Source organism: Protopterus annectens, chromosome 11.part0, assembly GCF_019279795.1.
Source record: "Protopterus annectens isolate FY-2018-M chromosome 11.part0, PAN1.0, whole genome shotgun sequence".
In the NCBI taxonomy this organism is placed as follows: domain Eukaryota; kingdom Metazoa; phylum Chordata; order Ceratodontiformes; family Protopteridae; genus Protopterus; species Protopterus annectens.
Window position 1 is genome coordinate 317,053,820 of NC_056745.1, and position 20,828 is coordinate 317,074,647.

The 20,828-nt window shown below is 39.1% G+C and overlaps 1 protein-coding gene across 1 annotated transcript in view; it reads left to right on the forward strand.

Moving 5' to 3' along the window:
- The window catches only part of LOC122815364 (dynein axonemal heavy chain 3-like), a 4,921,723-nt gene that overhangs the window by 2,521,284 nt on the left and 2,379,611 nt on the right, over positions 1-20,828 (forward strand). The gene's annotated exons all lie outside the window — the stretch shown is intronic.

The following is a 20,828-nucleotide window of genomic DNA, read 5'->3' on the forward strand; positions in this document are numbered from 1 at the left end:
AAAGCACACTTGCAAGGCTGATTAAACTCACCTAAAAGTGATTATAAAGTTTGTCTACATATTGACCCAAGAGAAAGACTATCAGAAACCTTTCTACCCCATAAGTTAGCATGATATAAATATCTCATATGGCTTGTCCAGAAATGACACTACGTCACAGTGCTGACTCCTGTGCAGTAACAATGCTAGAACTCCCTGTACTTCCCACTATGGCTTGTCTTTCTTCCTTGATTTCCTCTCAATTCCTAGCTTGTTAGTTCTCAGTATCCTTCACCAGTAATTCCCATTCCAGTCCCCCCTTTGCACTTTCTTCTCCTAGCATTTATTTTGCTGTTAATTTCTACTTTGTTCCATAAATCTTACCTCCATACCCCTGTTTTTTCTTCTACTGTTTCTTTTGTTCCAAATGAATAGATTTTCCTTCCAACAAAAAAAAAATGCTGCAACCTCAAAATTGTCAAAAAAAACCCTAATAAAAATGACACTAGTCTCAGTTTCTCAGTCACTGGACTGTTTATTATCACAAGTTTTGTTTTCATCTGCAAATGTATAATCATTCTGAAAAAGTCTTGCATTACTTTTTAAGAAGAAACTGCTAAAACTGTGAATATAAATAGTCCAACAAGTCAGTCTAGTGTTTGTTTCTGTTTTAACTTTTTCTCCTATGTCTCTTTATCCCATTAGATATCCTCCCTAGCTCAAATTACCTTAATACGCATACCCTGCCTGGTCTTAATTCACACTGATCATGGTGGCTCCACATACTTTGATTAATCCCATCCCTTATCTTTGTCCCACTGTATCCTCCAGCTTTGTTTATTTTCCTGCTTCCTCAGGTTTAATGACATTCATGGAATGCACCTCTGCATCTGCTCCTTCAGCAGCTTAGCAATCCCACAGGACTTTGTAGGTCTACTTACCTTATCTTAATGCACATCTGGCATCCATTTATTTTCTGATACTGCTTTATCCATTTCAGACTGCTGAAGGCTCTACAATCTGATCCAGCAAGCAGTGGACTGAGTCAGACAACCAATTCTGGATGAGATTACAGTGCTAGCTTTAGGCAGTTTAGAGCATCACCAGCCCGATGACATGACTTTGGAGTATAGATGGAAACTGCTGCACTGGAAAAAAAAAAACAGAGAAAAAGAGGACATGCAGAATCCACATAGAAAGCATTGCAAAAGAGAGAAAGAAATGCAGTCAGGCAGTAGCACTAATTAGATTACTCTGTCACTCTTTATAAATATCCTCTAGATTAGAGTTACTACATTTTTAACATAGCAGACTGGGACATTACTTATTGAAATGTGAAAATGTAATATAGGCCATGGCCTTAAGTACAGTGAGTAATCCTGATCTAGGGGGATCCCATAACTGACCCAGTTTCATCCATGTATTATAAGTGATCATAGATTCAGAGAATTAGCTATATCATAGCTACGATCAATTCTCAGAAGAAGCAGTTGTGTAAAATTATGTAAGACTGATATGAGATTTCTATCTATGTCAGCTATAATGATGATGGCTGAGAACTCTGCCCTAAAAGACAGATATTTGACAATAGGGTAAGATTTAAAGAACTACAAGAAAAAGAAAAATGATGCTGTTATCAAGATTATGAGAAAGTGTGAAATGTTATGTAAAATGATATACAAGCAAAATTATTTAGATGCTCTTGGATGATAATGGCAAGAAAATATTAAAAAACATAAACAGATATTTGCTTTCATTATTCATGCAGTACACCTTCAGGACAGGACTTCCACATTATTTTTCAAAACAAGCATAACTAATTGAGAAGGTTGTTTGCTTCCATCCAACTTAATGCACTTAATAACTTCATTTATCTCAAACTTTTACTTTCTGTTATATTAATATGCTCTTAAGCATATATCAAGCAGCCCTTTTGGATGTCTCCTATACCAAAATTTAAATAGGGCAAAGCCATGTGGAACCTTGCTGACTGAAGCAATAAGTAGAGTAGTAACTGTTCCTGTTTCTTGCCATCTCCATCAGTAACTTTCCTTAGCATGGATTAAAACTCTCTTCTAATCAATTAGTCTGTGGATGGCAGGCTGATGACTTCAAATGTCTGACTTTAAAATGATGGCATTACTTTAAAGCACTGCATTACTACTGACATAAAGAGAGTACCTTGGTCAGTAAATATCTCTTTAGGGGCACTGAATCTGGGGAAAATAGTTCCAGTTCTCTGGTAATATCCTTAGCGTTAACTCTGGATTATGAAAATGGTTCTGGAAAAAGCTCTAGAATATTCCCAGACATGGGCAGTGTGGGAGATGCATGCTTTGGATTATGCATGCGTGTGGGAGTTTAATGCTGCTAGATTTTTTTTTCATGGTTTATTCATAGCTACATTACTTCTTGAGTATGTGGTTTGTCAGTTTAGGCCTGGAGGAACTGGGATGTGATGAAGATTCTACAATAGAAGTTAGTCAGGTCTTGTTTTCATTAATAATTGCAGCTTGAAACTGAAATTCATTAACAATGCTGGCACATCTTGTTATCCCTATCTCATTGGTACAAAGCTTTATATACCCTCATTTGTATGACAAGTTCACCCATTCATTGAAAATATTTGTTCTCGCTATTATTATTTATTTTTCTGTTTTGAAATGTAATGGCTATACAGTACTGTTGTAAAAGCAAGTCTATTTTTATTTACTTTATAATATGTATTTTAATAGTATTGATTCAAAAATTCATATGTTAAGTGATCAGTGTGAAAGAATATCAAAATAAAGTGACTCATATTAGTTGTAGTGGCTGGAATATTAAAAAAAAATGTATTAGCAGTGATTCCAGAAAAAAAAAAATCCCATGTCATATTAGTACCTTAGGCACTTTGGGGTGGTATAGTGGTGCAGTGGTTAGCATTGTTGCCTTACATCAAGAGGTTCACTGGTTCAATTCTTTGCTGGGGATGCCTTCTGTGTGGAGTCTGCATGCCCTTCCTCTGTTCACATGGGTTTACTCTGGGTGGTCTGGTTTCCTCCCACATTCCAAAGACATGCAGTAGGTGGACTGGACACTCAAAACTGGCCATAGGTGTGAATGTGTGTGTGTCTGAGTGTGTAGTATGGAAAACACCTGCATCAGGGTCAGCCACCCACTGGTCTGAACCTTGGCTCTAGATGGTCATCACTGTCGAAGTGCCACTGTGATGTCATGTGCAAAAATGGGAAAAGCTGTTGTGGGTGGATGGATGGATTAATACTTTAGGCATTGGTTCAGCTAAGGTAAGTAATATTCAAGGCTCCTAATTTACACTGCTTAATATTATTTTCTTAATATGTATGCCATGTATAAAATCAGGTCAGGTTTCTTATAAATCTAAACTTTATTATACAAACTTTCTGCAAACACACTATTGCTATATCAGGGGATCAGATCTATGTGACTCCATGCTGAGTTAATTGACTAGTTATGATGAAGTTCTGAAGTTATACAGAACAAAAGGGTAAAACTGATTGAATAGATGTATCCTGTGGATGGCATCTTAGCCCTAAGGCCAGCCCTGATACCAGATACATTAATTCATGTAACAGTAGTAGCAGTACAGCATAGTGCAGAACTCCATGAAGAGGCTGTGGGAACAATCCCCACATCCAGTATTTGGACTTGTCTTCCACTAATGACATTACAGTACAGCACTGGTCAAGGGGGGGGGGGGCTGAATGTTGGTTCAAATAGGTATCTCACCAAGTTGATGGGTTTAAAAACTATCCCTCTCTTTCTATTTGTTCAATAATGATATGGAGGAAACTGTCCTTGTCTTACTGCTCTGAAATTTGTCTGTTGGTAATTTCTAAGCTAAAATTACAGCTTTTGCTAGGGTGGGTATTGTTTATAAAATCTACCCTAAGACTGACATTTCAAACATTTTGACAACTATTGGCAGGTTAGCTAAGTCAAAATAAGGTTTGTTTTATTAGTTTTGAGGTTAAAGGAGGGAGAGTATGTTCATGTAGGAGTGTGAACAGTTGTGATCCTAGGAAACACTATTAATATACACTATGTAATAAAAGTTCACTTAAACTTCAAATTCCTTCTTATCTTCATCCAAACAGAGAAGGGGATCCATTATGGGTCTACCTTTGGCATAGATATTTAGCATCCTACTATTTACATCTCCAAGTATATTATGTTTGTACTATGCTGTTATGTAGTTATTGCATACGCCACTGAGCTTATCTTTTTTGCTAATATTTTGATCAAAATTAAGCTACCCTTTGGTTTAAGGTATCTGTTTTCAGCATTTCACATTTAAATTTCAGTTTGAGATTTGGGCATTGGGTTGATTCTAAATGAAACACTTATCTTTTGAGCCCAACATTTCCTTAAACAACCAACTGATGCATCCAAATAATTTCTCTTTGCTTAGCCTATTGAAAATATCTGAGTTAGTACTCTTTCTAAATATTTCCAGTTAGCCGTCTTGTCTTAACTAGTGCCTTCCCAAAGATTGTGTAGCGCCTCTTGATGCAATTTAGCCTTGCTGAAACCCTCAGTAAATAATTCATCCTTTGACAACTGACTTGTTTTGTTTCAGACTGTAAGGTTTTTATTTAATCTGCCTCATTCAGTCTCCAAATTTTATATATTTTATTTATCTAGCATGGTCGGTGATGATTTTTTTTTCATTCTTCCATCTGAGAAACTAAACTGAGAATTATTAAATTATTGATGGACCGAGGATCAGGAATTGCTAGAGGAAACTATAAATGTGAATTATCAAACAGGAGGGAAGAAGTAGTGTCCATGTTGGAATGTGCTGAAATGTGCAGTGCAGGGAAGCTTTCTAAATAAGAAAGGGTCTGGGGCCAGAAGGAGTATCAAGAGGTCAAACTATTTTGTAGTTGGCTTGGATGGCAGTGCATTTGTTTATATTGCAGAAGGTCCTTCTTTCTAGCTTAGCTACTGCTGATTGTGTACCCTTCATGAAGTATCTTAACCAGACAGTCCTTAGGGACAACTGGGAATTTGGGCTAGGCTCCTCAATAGCTCCCCTGACTGCAAGCCTAGTACCTACCTTTTTACTAAAAGAGCTAGAAAGAAGACTGTTGCATGTACATGTGGAGATGGATGAACAGGTGCTGGGGGACCACAGAGACATTAGCAACAACAGAATGGGGAGTTGGTAATAGGTACAACTGTAAAACTGCAGTGCAAAAAGGAATTTTAAATAGGCAGGGTTTATGGCTATTGCAGAGTGATGTTGTTGTGTCTTTCGGCTTATCCCAGCTAGGGGTCGCCACAGCAGAACTCCGGTCCGCTAATGTTTGGTAGTGGATTTTTACATGCCGAGTTACCAGCCCTGATGCACAATCTTCAACGAAGGTACGCCCATTCACGCATGCCTCCACACAGAAGACGCTCTAGCTGAGAATCAAATGGGACAACATCTTGCTGTGAGGCGATAACGCTACCGCAGCACCACTAATGCGGGTGTTGGTGCATAAATCTGGTAATTATTCGGTACTTAAGCTGCAGGAAAATGGGCAGAGGATCAAATATTAGGACTGAGAGTATGTGAAGAAAATAGTATAGGAATAAGTAAGAGATAAAGGTCATGTAGAAGCTCTACGGTAAAGTTTACTAGTCAGTCTACTCAGATAGTATATATTGGGTTAGAGGAAATGTACAGGGGTCCAGAGCTGGGAAAGTTTGATAGGTCTGACATGGGCAGGGATATTTAGTTGGTGGATGTTAGACAGGCGTGTTGTTACTTGAAGAAAACACCTGGGGAGGGTGGCATTACTGAGGAATTTTATAAAAGCATTTGCTGTAATATAGATGGCCAGTTAAGTAAAATACACATTAAAGTAGCAAGGGAGGAATGTTTATTGCCCACATTTATAAAAGCAAAAGTAGTTTTAATTCCAAAACAAGGAAAAAGAGAGGGTGGGCCATTGACAATATCTACCTATTTCCCTTATCAACACTGATATAAACATTTTGGTGTTGATTTGGAAGAATAGGTTAGAAATTGTCTTCCTTTTTCTGACAGATGCAGGACAGAAAGGTTTAATTAAAGGGAGAGCTGTAGAGGATAATAAGTGGCAGCTGAAAAACATCATTAGGCAGAGAATTAAGGCTGGGACTGGGCAGGGGTAATATTTTTTAATTTAAGAAAAAAAATGTTAATATAGAAAAGTGCGCTTTCTTGTTTAAAATGTTAAATTAAATTGGACTGCTACTTAAGTTTTAGACATGGATCAGAGCATTGTATAATTAAGAGTGAGACTGTTAGTAAATGGAGAGCTCACCAAGGAAGTAGTAGTCAAGATGGGTTGAAGCAGGTCTGCCCACTCGCCCAGGTCTATTTGTGAAAGACATAAAGGTATGGGCATAGAGGGTAGGGCTTTCCTGGATGTGATGCCATGTTAATGGAAGTTGTTTAGATTGTTTGCTGATGACTATATGTAAACCACAGATAGATTCTGCTAGTGCTCCACGTAGACTGTAACTCATGTGAAGAATTTAGTGTCTAGTATGTAAGTGGGACAAAATAATCCATTTGTAAGTGAAAATGTTGAGTGAAAGATTAGGGAGGATTTGATTGGCAGGAATGGTGAGGGTAAATGTTTAGGTTTAGGAGATAGAGAACTAAACAGTGCAGTTGGCTTGTAAGAGACTTTTACTTCAGATTTCAATGATTCTACGTAGGTGGACCAGTAAGGCTAGTAATACTGTAAGGAGAATCAGTGCAGCACAGATGGTGATTGTGCCAAGGGTTTTATAGCTGTTTTGGCACCTTCACCCAAGCACCCCAAGGATTCCATCTGGTTGTGATAGATTTGTGTGACACAGTTAAAGGTGTAGGATTGTGAGGAGAAGTATGAGGTTAGGAAGTATATTAGGGATAAGGAATTCCAGAATTTTAACTATATTCCGTTTAGTGTTTGACTTTGTTTGTGTTGAAGTAACTTTCAGAGTTAGAAAAAAAAAGCAGGGATAAGATAGAACAGTGGAAGATAAAAGATGAGGCATGCTGGCTATCTGCTGGAGACTGAACAGAGATACTCTGGAACAAACCATCCATCTATGTCAAGCAAAGTTCCTCATTAGCACTCTTCAAGAAAAATCTTGATGAGTGGATGGGAAATAGGAAATACACCCCTAGGATCACTTATGTCACTCTGCTTGACAGGGGCACAGGAAAATAACTTTCTTGGGTGACATAAGTCAGGCAACCTTGTTGGCTAGGCTTACTTAGGCCCTCGGGCCGATAGCCTAGTACTTACCTATGAACTTATGAAGCTATGAGAATATACTTGATGTAAAAGTTTAATATAGACATTTGAGATAATCCAAAAATAAGAGCAGAAGGAGGAGTGGTGAAATGGAAAAATAGAGACAAAAGGGGTTATAACGCAGGTGACATCTTTAAGCAAAACACAGAGGAGTAAGGCCAGTTTTTGAAATGAAAGGAATCTTCTTCTTCTTCTTCTTCTGGCTTTTCCTGGTTAGGGGTCACCACAGCGGATCACCTGTCCGCTCATGATTGGCAGTGGAGTTTTACGGTGTTGAGTTGCCAGCTCGGCACCCAACCTTCCCCAGAAGGCATACACATGCACACACTCACACCTAGGGCCAATTTAGAGTGTCCAATCCACCTACAGCATGTCTTTGTGATGTGGGAGGAAACCGGAGCACTGAGAGGAAACCCACATGACCACAGGGAGGACATGCAGACTCCACACAGAAGACACTCCAGCCGAAGATCGAACCAGAGAACCTCTTGCTGTGAGGCGGCAACGCTAACCGCTGCACCACCGTTGCCACCCTTTGAAATGAAAGGAATAAATATGTTAAATCTTTAGCTTCAGTGCTATGTTACTAGTCAATGTTAAGTTTAGTACTATCTATGTAAATCTGAATGCTTCTGGATACACCTTATATTTTGCTTAAAATTTAACTGTGGACCTTTTCACCTTGGGCCTCCACTGAAAATGGACATGCATCCAGTCAGACTTTCCCAGTCAACAAATGTAAAATAAATAAATAAATAAAGAGGTATACAACCTTCCACAGTGTGGGTAGTAACATTTTCAGCAGTTAAAATTGACAGTCAAAGCTTGGTTAATTAGAGAAGCAGTACTGAAATGTATACATGAGGACAACGTAGGAGGGATAGGTTGATAAGTTAGTAAAGAGGTAAGAGGGGGATTTAACAGCTAGTAAAAAAGATATGTTGGTTTGAATTTTGGCAAGTACAGTCAGGAAATGGGAAAGTTGAGGCAGTGACAGAGCTTAGATTAAGGGATCTATATTTTGAAGATAGTAGGTTATCTTGAAAAGGACAGTGAGGTTAAAGGTATTGCCAAGTGTATGAGTCTAGTACAAAAGTGGCTACATATATGGATTAGGACCCCAAGGCAAGTAATGAAATCATAGGATGTATGGGATGGAGTGTTTAGAACTATGGAAGGGAAGACACAGGATATGATTTGGGATTGCATTAAGGTGAAGTTTACCTGGAGAAGATGCATGAGTGAATGAGAAGATGTGTATTGTAAGAAAAGACGTTTCTAACAATTGGCCCTTAGTTTTGCTAGGGGTAGTAGGAAACTACAAGGAGTAAAATAAAAACAAAGTTCAGATACTGTTAAGGGGGGGGTAAAAAGGGAGTCTCATAACTAAAGAACAGAAGAGTGAATTAGTATGAAAGGATGAAATGTGGAAGAGCAGTAATTGTAGAAATATACAAGGTAATTGATAGTACAGAGGGGCACAGAATGTAATGAGAAAGTTAAACATGACTATATGGAAGAAGAGAAATAAAAGGTATAGAGATGCAGTACTGGGGAGGCAAGTGAGAAAAAAGGGAAGGACTGTGAAGCTTATGGAATGGTTTGAAAATTATATGGGGTTCCTTTGGAACTGAAACTGGATGATGAGGTGGAAGGCGGAGAGGGATTATGAGAACTAGGAGGGTAATGTGAATAAGTTTGCATCTAAAGGATGTGTAGTAAAATAATCTTTTTAAGTTTTGTTTTTTTTCTGGGAATACTCTGAAACTGAAGTGTTTTTCAATGTGATGTCCGTTAGTTAATAGAATTTTTGTTATAGGGTTTATTACTTGTGCTTTTGAGAAAAATTGTAACAAAAGGGTAGTAAAAACTTTATCTCTGGATTTGGACGTTTGTGTGGAGGATATCATTACATCTGTTTCCTTTTTCAAACAATAGGTGTACTAATTTTATGTCTTTTCACAGCACTTATTTTACTTTCTCTAAGTTAACATCCTTCTTCTAAGATTTAAATATATTTCGTAAGGTATGCATTCAACCTGAGTCCTGCATCCTTTATACATTTGACTTTGTAAAATGGTTGCATCACATAGCACTTGATCAAAAATAGATTAATGGATAAAGACCAAGTTAATTTTATTCAGTTATTCCTAGGTACAGTGGATGAGAAAATGGTTCCTGAGGTTTGTACTTAAATTTGGATTAATTAAGTTCTGAATAATCTTTTATGTTACTGCTGTATGGACCATGGTTAAGATGATCTCTTTAAATCATTTAAAACATAATGCAATATTCATTGCCTGCTTTCAAAATAAGCATTAAATTTAAGAGATGGTTTATGGACTGTGAATCTCATTGAGGATTTGCTTGATAATTTACAGTCATACTTTACTCCATACATTTATTACAAAGCTAATGTGTGCATTTTTTTCTTCTCTGGAACTGTGTATATTTGTTTAGTAGTACTTTTTTTTTTTGTTTTTGTTTATTTTTTTTTATAATTTTAAGATAAAATATTTAGTGTGTGTACTTTTATTTTGGAAAAAGAGCAATAAAGTTATTTTAAAAAAAATACTCATTCACCCAGGCCATTACTCACACATGCAGCACTGAAAACACAGCTTCATCTAGGTGAACCTATATGTTATTGTTCAATGTCTCTACACTGTCCTAGTCAATAACAAATATAATTGCACTATTATATAACTTCCCTACAGTCTTTGTTTCTATATGTTTATTGTCTGTTTACCTGCTAAATCGTCTGCCAACAGGTTTTACCCATACATACCCTATTAGTGGCAGTGTGACCACTGACTTTGGTGAAATCCAGTCAGAAGGAGATATCACCCAGCAGATATGAAGGCTGCTTTAACTTAACCATCAACAGGCCATCAGTTTTCTTTGCAGCTCATTGCCCACCAAGTGATTTATGAGTCCTGTGCTAATGACAATCTCAGCTAGCAGCTCAAGTGCCCACAGGAGAGATCTGATATTATCATTAGACTTTCCATGTAGCTTAAAACCCATCAAGTGGAATGCTACTCCCTTGTCACTGCCAGTCCCTGATCTGTCCATGAATCCAGAAGGAGGCCTTTATCAATGCAGACATCTACCCATGAAGACATATTGCACTCATGTCTCTACATGTTCCCACACACCTGAAGAGAGAAAGAGAGAGAGATCTACCATCACTGACTTAAGAATGCCACACTGACATCACAGATTTCTAGTTGCATCTTGCTCACTGGCATACCTTCATCTGCTAGTGGCAGTCAGCCAACAGGACCACCAATCCCACTTCCCCAAGATGAGTGAACAGGTATCATTCATTCACTTTCATCCTGCCCTGCCCTGCATTTCCACTTTCCAACCCAAAAAGTAAAAAATGGTTTGTCTGGGTCATCATCAAAGCTTTATCTCCCTGTAGCACTGAGCTGAGCTAAATATTCTGTAATCTTTTGATATGCTCATCTTTGTTTTTTTTTTCTGTTAACTGCATGGGCAAGTATCTGTATTTCTTGCACTGAATCTTTCTGACTACATAGTCAAGTCAGTTTTATTTGATGTTTGTATCTAGATATTTTAAAATAAGAACACATACAAAAATAAATCTGAATAAAATACCAATAGAATTACTAAGTTAATGAACTAAATCATTAATCAAAGTATACTTTGTGAAATACAAAGCTGAAGTTCTCTTTGTGTCATTTTCAGAGGTAGGCCCTTGAAGCATGCAGTGTAGTGATATGGACAAAAATAAGGTTTGTTAAGCAAAAAAATGAAAAGCTAAGGTTTCTAGGTAAGTTTTAGGTAACACTAGCAACCCCTTGACAATAAACTAGGGAAACAAATAACAAGATAGGATGTTTGAAATTTCTTTAGTTGTACAGTGCACAGATAATCCCATGTTAGGCATGTTAACATCAGATGTCAAACTTGAAGCCACTGGCAGTCAATCAAGTTATGTTAATATCGATACCTCAAATGGCATCCTTGAAGCAAATGGCAGCCAGTGCCAACTTCACAGCACAGGGATGATATTTTCCCAGTGGACAGCACCAGTCTAGCAAATGAATGCCAATCACCGACACTTGATAGTTATTGACGTGTTCTGCGCTATTCGTGTTCTAGAAGCGCTTGTGATATGTTGGTCATATCTGCAGTTATTTTCACCATCTTGTCAGAACTGAGCCCCAATCTGTTAAACCGCATAAAACTGAGGACAACATCCAGACAGTCTTATGAAGTATCAATAGGATTAACACAAAAGAGAAAACCCAATGAGGGTAAAACCAATAACACTTTAAAAAATAAATAAAAAACCCGAACTCAAACAGAATACTCCACTTTAATGTCACGTTGAACACATACAAACGTCCCAACAACTAAGCGCTTTCACCAACCAGAGTTGAATGGGAAATACAAAACACCTATTTAAATAACTTGACATCATCAAGACTGACCAATCATAATCATACTTCACTAACCAACTACTCAAAAACATATAAAGACATATACCTATACATAGAATCTATAGTTTTAAATGCAGCATATTCTAAAAAATTCTTGGTATAAAAAAGATATTGTTTATCTAAAACGTATGTTGAATATGTCAGTAACCAAAACATCATAACAACCAATTTTATTATAAAGCCATTGCTTTATCTTTTAGCACTGGTAATATTGCTATGTTGTCATTGAGCCCGGGGGGGGGGGGGGTGGCTATGGCATTGCACCTAAGTTGCCATTTGATTTCCAAATTCTCACCTTTTAATTTAACATTGCCTCCCCTTTCATTTAGCAACACTCGATCTATTACAAAGAAAATACATTTCTTAAAATTAACAAAATTTTACTGTGAGTATATAATGCATTATGTGTGTTTTTAGATCTTACAGCCCTCACATGTTCAGCAATTCTGTCCTTTAGTCTACGTGTGGTCTTTCCCACGTAGAAACTTTTGGCAACTGGAACAATTAGCAACATAAACTAACATAGTAGTGTTGCAACTGCATCTACCAGGGCAAGATAAAGTAATGCCATACCTAACAATAGAAACATAGGGTATTTTAGATTTTTCAGAGCATCATATAGGCTGGAATACAGTGCTTCTCTTAACAACCTCATTTCTAACTTTCAGTAATAATTTTAAAGGGTACCCCCTTTCCAAGACCATCCCTACCAACTTGTGTAACTCATCTTTGAAAATGTTGTCATCACTCACAAGTCCAGACAGTCTAACCATCTGTCCCTTGATAACCCCCTTCTTTTGATGAGAGGGGTAACAGCTACTAAAATGTAACACAGCACTGGAAAATGTTTTTTTCCTATATATACTACTGTGTAGCTCACTATAATCCAAATTCAAATGGATGTCAAGAAAACCAATTTCACTCAGATGCCATGAACTAGTGAATTTCAGGAATGAGGTAGTATTATTCAAAAATTCTACAAATTCCATTGCTTTGTGTTCATTACCTTTCCACAGTATCAAAATATCGTCTAAAAATCTATTATAAAGTAGAACATTGGACATAAAATGAGATGGAAAAATGAACACCTCTTCCCAATATAGAAGCACTAAATTTGCAAACACTGGAGCACACTTGGCTCCCATAGCCACTCCCGAGTCCTGGTGGTAAATTTCTCCTTCAAAGCTCAAAAAATTGTTCTGGAGTATTAGTTCCATAAGATCAACCAACATATTAATCCTAGATTAGACTCTATACTGCCCACAGTTTGTTCTTGTACACTGGGATGAGTATGCTTATTCTCCAGTCATCTGGGATATACCTTTCTCTCCACACTGCTAATAGTACCCTAAGGAGCAATTTCTCCCCTATGACACCCAGCATCTTTACCATATCTGCTGTAACCTCATCTGAGCCTGCTGCTTTCCCTGGCTTCATTTTCCTTAGTGCAGTTCTTACTTCTTCTAGGGCAGGCTTCTCTTCTTTCATCTTAGGGTGTGTCTGGGGCAGTACAGCTTCTGTGGGGTTTTCTTCATTCAGAAGCTGCTTGAAGTGCTCCTTCTATCTACTTTTGATATCCTATGGACTGGTAAGCAGGTTGTTGCTGGTGTCCCTTAGGAAGGGTATCTGACTATCTTCTTTATCTTTCTGTCTTTGCTTTGCAACATGATATAGTTTATCTGTGCCATCTACTGACTTACTTTCCATAATCAGGTAGAGTTCCTCTGATGACTTGCTCTTTGCTATTGCAACTCCTTTCTTAGCTTTGTTAGCCAACCAGTATTCTTTCATAGCCTGATCCTTCCTTTCTATCTCCCACTTTTTCCTGCACTCCTTCTTCCTTTGGATGACTTCCTGGAACTCTGCATTCCACCACCAATTTTACCTTAATTCCTTACCTGGCTCAGCCACATATCTTTACTGCAGTCCTCATACATGCTGTTTTGAGCTGCTGCCATTCTTCTTCTTCATCTCCACCTATTTCCTCTTCTTCCTGAGCTGCTAGAGCCCTGATTAACTCCTTGAAATGCTGTGCTTTGTTTCCAGTCAACTTCCAGGTCTTCAACCTGGTTTCTGTTGACCTTAGTGGTTTCTCTGACCACTACTTGTGGCAATCAGTGCTTTATGCTGTGAACTGACGTTTCACTGGTGTCGCTCGTTCATCTCTAACACATAATATAAGAAGGCCGGGATTTTCATTTAGATGCTTTAATATGTAGAAACACATCAGGATGGATACCAGCATCATTAAATACAAATGAACTAGTTAACAGACAGACCTTACATACATACATACATACATACATACATGCTTAAATTTCAACTGCTTACTACAAAATGGCAGTCAGGCTTGCACATGCTCAGTATTTATACACTTGGATAGCTTCTTAAAGGTATATACACACATATTGATCCACATCTTTCCTCTTAAAGATTGCCCTTTATACAAACCAGTATCAGAGATAGACATGCATTAGTATATACGTTGGAAACAAAACACAATGCTCATGTCTAGCTTGCTTTGTATCCGCTACAGGGTTTAGATATTTGAACCTATCTTGTAACATAACAACCTGGACCAAATTTTAGCAACAGGGACAGTCTGCAGTGCACAACTCATATCAAGAACTTCTGTATTTGTCACAAGAACAGGAATGTCCTCTGGAACTTTCTCTGGAACTGGAACTCCGGACAATTCACTCTGAGAAAAAGAGTCTTTCTCCCAGGCTATCTGCTGTGGTATAGGTTCAGTGCTTCCAATTCTGCCTAAAAACTGCTCCTTCTAATACCACAATGTACAATCTCGTCTCTGGACCAACATTCTTCATGACACCAGTCCAATCATAACCTTTAGACATTTGCATCCTTATCACTTCTCCCTCTCGTAATGGATTGAGCGGTTTGCCAGTATTATCGTAGTAGGACTTCTGGGTTAAGCACTTCTTCAACAGAATGGCTTTCTGTTGTTCTTGAACAGGTGACTACTGATTGTTAATGTGGTTCTGGTTTGTCTCGACAGAAGTCTCTGAGCAGGTGAAACAAGATGTTTATCACAAGAAACATTTCTGAGATTCAAGAGATTCAGGAAAACATCACTATTATCTCATATTGACTTATCTAGTAACTGTTTTGCACTTTGCACTGTGTGTTTTGTCAAACCATTTAACTGTGAATACTCTGGACTACTCGTGACATGAGTTAAGGCCCATTCTTTACAAAATTTTGAAATGTTGGCTTGTAAACTGTGTGCCACTGTCAGAAATAACTTTGTGTGGACTACAATGGACTGCAAAATAATGTTTCATCTTAGTAATGATAGTATTGGATGCTAGGTTAGGAAGTAGGTCAATCTCGAACCAATTGGAGTAAGAGTCTACTAATACCAAATAATGTTGCCCATTCCACTGTAAAATGTTTGTGACTACTGTCGACCAAGGTAGTGTCGGAATTTGATTAAGCTGAAGTGGTTCCTTCTGTTGATGCAGCTTTGTACTGTTACACACTGGGAAAGATAAAAGCGCTCTCTCAATGTCCCCTGACACAGAAAGCCAAAATACTAGGTCTCTCACCATTCTTTTTGTAAATTCAGTTCCTGGGTGACCACGATGCAAGAGAGTAATCTACTCTGGTTGTAAGGAATTTGGAACAATTACTTTCAGACCTCTCATAATGATACCTTTGTCTGACAAAATCTCATCTCTGTATGGAAAATAAAGTTGCACTTCTTGAGGTAAACTAGATTGCTTTGATGGCCATAATTGAATGATAAAGTGGTTAACCATTTGTAAAACTGGTTCTGTGGCTGTGTGATCTCTCAACTCATCAAGATGTGTGAAAGAAAGATTTCTCACTTCCATGTCTTCAAAATCAAGGTTGGCATTCTTGTGCTGTTCTGTGGTATTTTGGGGTGATCTGGATAATGCATCAGCAAGATAAAGAAGTTTGCCTTTCTTGTAGACAGGGTTGAAATTGTACTTTTGCAATCTCAGCATCATACGTTCCAGTCGGGCTGGAGTTGAACGCAGAGGCTTTCTCAAAATAGTGACTAATGGTCGGTGGTCTGTTTCAATCTGGATAGGTCTACCACAAACATAATCATGGAACTTCAAACATGCAAACACAATTGCCAATCACTCTTTCTCAATCTGGACGAACTGCATCTCAGTTTGGGTACGAGTTCTCAATGCGTAGGCAACAGGTTTTATCCTCTTGTTGAATGACTGCACCTAAACCAAATCTTGAAGCATCACAGGAAAGTGTTACCAGCTTGTGAACATCATAGTATCTGAGTGTTTGTGGACTAGCAATTCTTTGTTTCAGGACTTTAAATGCTCTTTGATGTTGCTCTAACCAAGACCAGGATACATCTTTACGTGTCATCTCTCTGAGTGGTGTTGAGTCTGCAATAAACTTTCCTGCACACCTCAAGGTTTTATTATCCTGTTGGAGACCAAGGAAACAACTAAAATTTGACACCCGGTAGTGGGCAGGACTTCATCATGATATCAGCCCCTCACAGAAGTAAGGGGTGGTCAAACATTGACACCCATTGCATTGTCCACTCTCCAGGTGTTACTGGGCATGTCCAGGGGCAGAACAAAGTCCATAGAAAACTACTCTCATGGCAACATTGTGATGCTGTCCCAGGAAGTTTTGATTTCCTCACTGGCCCAACCCTAATTTGGAGCAAGTCAGGGGGAGATAGTAGGGGTAGGTTCACTAGCTGATCAAGAAGAGGCACTGGGGTCAGCTGATGGTCAGTTGTGTAGGAGGAAAAAGTGGAAAAAATAACAGTTTGATTCAGGCCTGAATGAATCTCATAGAACAAGAACCACTGCCTTCTTACACGTGACTTCTGACTGGTAAGCATCATAATCTTTGAACACCTAAGTTTGTCCTGTAACTAATCAGTCCATTGATATCTGTGTTCCTGTCCCCTACCCATTCTCTAAGACCTTGTAACTCATAATTATTCAAGTCATCTTGATTGCAACTTAGTAAAAGTATGAACATGAAGTGCAGGCAGTCTGTCATTGGTGGTACCCTTAAGGAGGATATCTCTAGATCTTCAAGATCATCAGCAATGCACTCAGAAAGGATGAGATCCAACATGGGAAACAAGTCATCAACTAAGTCATTATGTAAATCCTGTATTGTATCAATTCAGTGTCTGGTGACCATGGCAGGCGTTGTCCCACAGTGAACTGGGACACATACTGTTAACAACCAGCCAGAAGATCACATCTAGAGTATATTCTTTCATTTGAGTTAGTGAGGTAACCACCTGAGCAAACCTAGAGCCCTCAATAATGTAGAGGAATTTCTTCACTAGAGGCATGATTTCATCATCAACCTAAATGCTAAAGTCCCCCAAACCAACAGTTTTTCATGACGCAGCAGTTAGGTTTTGAAGATATGGCAGAACTGTCTTAGAAATATGCTAATGCTTTCTGGATGACAGTAAATAATATTTTTTCCAGCACCCAGGGTATACTAAAAGAGTTATTGACCTGTCCAGTTAAGATCTGGACCAAGTTATACAATGATATGGAACAGATGCCTGCACTTTGACCAAAATATCTTGCCTAGAGAACTAAATAATAGAGAAACCAGCAGTAATGAGGACAGAAAAATATGAGTGCAAGGTCTTATCTAGCCAAATGACTGTTATAAACTTGAGCATACCACCACAAGTCATAGACTTTGGCTGCCTTGTTCAGGCTGAACTTCATGTTTACAAGCAGAGTCCTTTGAAGACTCAGCTCACTCCAAGACCAGTCTAGCAGCCTGTTATTTTCATCCCACTCTCTGATTATCAAGTGCAGATGAAGAGGGACCACTACCTGAATGCAATTTCACTTCAGGGGTATTGTCTAATAAAGACTAATGTTTAACAAAACAAAAAACTACTGTATCAGATAGACATGGATACATAATTTCCCAGTTCCAGTATTAACTGAGACTACAACAGGAGAAAATCAGAAAGAATTAAAAAACAGACACATGTAGCTCTGATAAGATGTCACACTAATGCCACACCATATTTTATAAAGACATAATAGGAGAATGTTGTAACCAAACAGGAGCAATTCCAAAGTGAAAGTTAAAGGATAACCACAGCCCTTAATACAGAAACCAATGATAATGATCTAGTAACATCTCGACAGGACAATTCCTTCAACAAGTGGCTGTTAGGAAGTTTGAGGCATACAATGCATCCATTCTCTGAGACAACTGCAATACACTGAATTCTAATAATAGACCCAAAAAGTCAGGCAAGTTCGAATTGCCAGTTTCCAACAGGCTGCAGTTTAGAATGGCATTGTACTTCGAACAAGCACACAAGAGAAATCAATCACAAAATATCCAGGTCCTGGAGCAACAAGCAAACCAACAAACCCACTCAACAAATGCAAACAAGATGGCAAGTTGGAGGTAACCCTCAGCTCATTTGAGGAATTTGAATATTTAGGGACACAAGCTTCATCAAGTAGAAGAGCAGAAGAACAAAGACATGTAACCACAAAAAATAACCACAGTAGGGCCAGAAAAGGTGTAGCAGCCACAGGCATACAACTAAACTAACAAACTAGATGTAGCCTAAATCCAGTCCCAGACAATATTCACAACTGAGGCACTGCCACAGTAAATCAGAATAAAAGTGATGTTACTTACGCCAACAGACAAAAGCAAAGGTAGCTAATGTTTCAGTATGAATAAGCACTGAAAGCAGATTGTCACCACACTGTGTAAAACCTACCTGTTTATTCACCAAACACCCTAATACTTGGTGATTTCAACTACCCTGCCATTAATTGGGAAAACTACTCGGGTACCAACTCCTTTTCCAAACAGTTCTTGGAATTCATAAATTCCAACGCCTGGAATCAACTAATCCATTGTCCCACCAGGGGAGCCAATATCCTAGACCTGGTCATTACCAACATGGCAGATAGATGCTCCACACCAGTGGTCACCCCCTCATTGGTCAGGTCTGACCATAAGCAAATCACCTTTGACATCCACATCCCACCCCCACCTCCCAGTAAGGAAACCTCCTTAAAAAACTTCTCCAAAGCCAACTTCATGCTACTGAAGTCAGAAGTGACAAACTTCACAACACCCATGCAGATGGGATCTGGAAGTTCGGCTGCAGAATCCTACACTAAGGCACTGTACGAGCACATCCACTCGTGTATGAATCGTGCCATCCCAAATAGAACCAAGATGCTCTTCTCCAAAAAAAGGAAGCCAATCTGGTGGTCCCCTGCTATAAACAAACTATACAACAGAAGGAAGAAACTGTTGCAGAAAAGAGGAAAATCCCAGGATGCAAAACCTCCCTCACCAGCCTCAGTAAGAAGCCGAGATCCCTCATAAAATCTTCAAAAGCTAGTTACGAAAATAAAATTGCCAAAGATTCCAAAGACAACCACAAGGCATTCTGTAGTTATGTCAAGAATCTAAATGGCAATGCTTAGATCTGCTCTGAGCTACAACAGAATGGCATTAACTATACTGATCCCAAGGATATTGCCAATATCCTGGCAGATCAATTTAGTGCCAACTTCACCCCCCCTCTCACCCCCTAAAGAGCCCATCTCAATACCAAAAGATTGCCAAATTTCAATAATCATGGCCGCACAGGTAGAAACCGCACTCTCCAACGCTAAGAATACAGCATCCATGGGACCAGATGACATCCCAGGCTGTGTACTACATGAACTAGAAAATGAACTGGCACCTCACCTAAGTGTCATGTTTAATCATAGCCTCACCTCAGGCTTCGTGCCCACTGAGTGGTGCACAGCTACAGTTATCCTGCTCCACAAGGGAGGATCCGCCTTGGATCCCGGGAACTACCGTCCCATCAGTCTGACAAGCCTAATCTGCAAGGGTGTGGAACGCATCATCATGGAACTTATAAACAAAGACATTGGCAACCTTCAAACACTGGACCCCACCCAGTTTGGGTTTGTGAAGGGCCGATCTTGTCTCCTGAATCTGATTGACTTCTTCAAATCAGTCTCCAGAGCTGTGGATGAGGGTAAGGTGGTCCACACAGCCTAACCTGACCTTGCCAAGGCCTTCGACACCATCCCCCACTCTGGAATCATAGATAAACTTACTAAGCTGGGCGTAAATCCCTACATCACTCGATGGGTTGCCAACTGGCTTACTGACAGAACCCAGACTGTAAAAGTAGCCGACTCCAAATCCAGCTCCAGACAAGTGACAAGTGGAGTACCTCAGGGTTCAGTCCTGGGACCACTCTTGTTTGGCATCTACTTCTCTGAAGTACAGGCCAACACTAAGGGACTCTGGCTAACAATGTTTGCAGATGACTGCAAACTGGGAGCCATTATTGAATCCCCAAATGATGTGGATATCCTACAAAAAGGTCTTACAGAAACAGATGCCTGGTGCCAGAGCCATGGGCTCAAGCTTAATGCCAAGAAATGTATAGTTATCCCCTTTGGAAAAGACATGTACCCATGCATTACCACATAGGTGGCAAGACACTAAACATCAAAAGTGTGATGAGAGACTTAGGGACACAGGTGGACAGTGGTCTTACTTTCGATAACCACATCTCCACAACAGTCAGGAAATCCTTCTATGTGGCACACCTCATCACTAAGGGCTTTTCATCCAGAAAAAAGGAGGTCATTGTCCCACTGTACTCATCCCTCATTAGACCCATTATAGAGTATAATGCCCTGTTTGGTATGTACCTCATAAGACATCTGCAACAGCTGGAAAGGCCACAGAAATACCTCACTAAAAGAATCACAGGCCTAAAGCAGATGCCATATGCTGACTGTCTAAAAAAACTCCAGCTATACTCTGTGGCATATCATCTACTCAGAGGGGATCTCTGCTTAACATACAAGGCCATGTCAAACCGTGAGCTGTTGGGCATGCTCCACTTAAAGAAATCCCAATCCCTCAGAGCCACACGCTCAAGGGATCTAAACCTTGTCATCACAATAAACAAAACATGCTGGAGGGATAGGTTCCTGACCCAGAGACCCCATACTCTGGAATAGACTGCCCATATATGTCAAGCAGA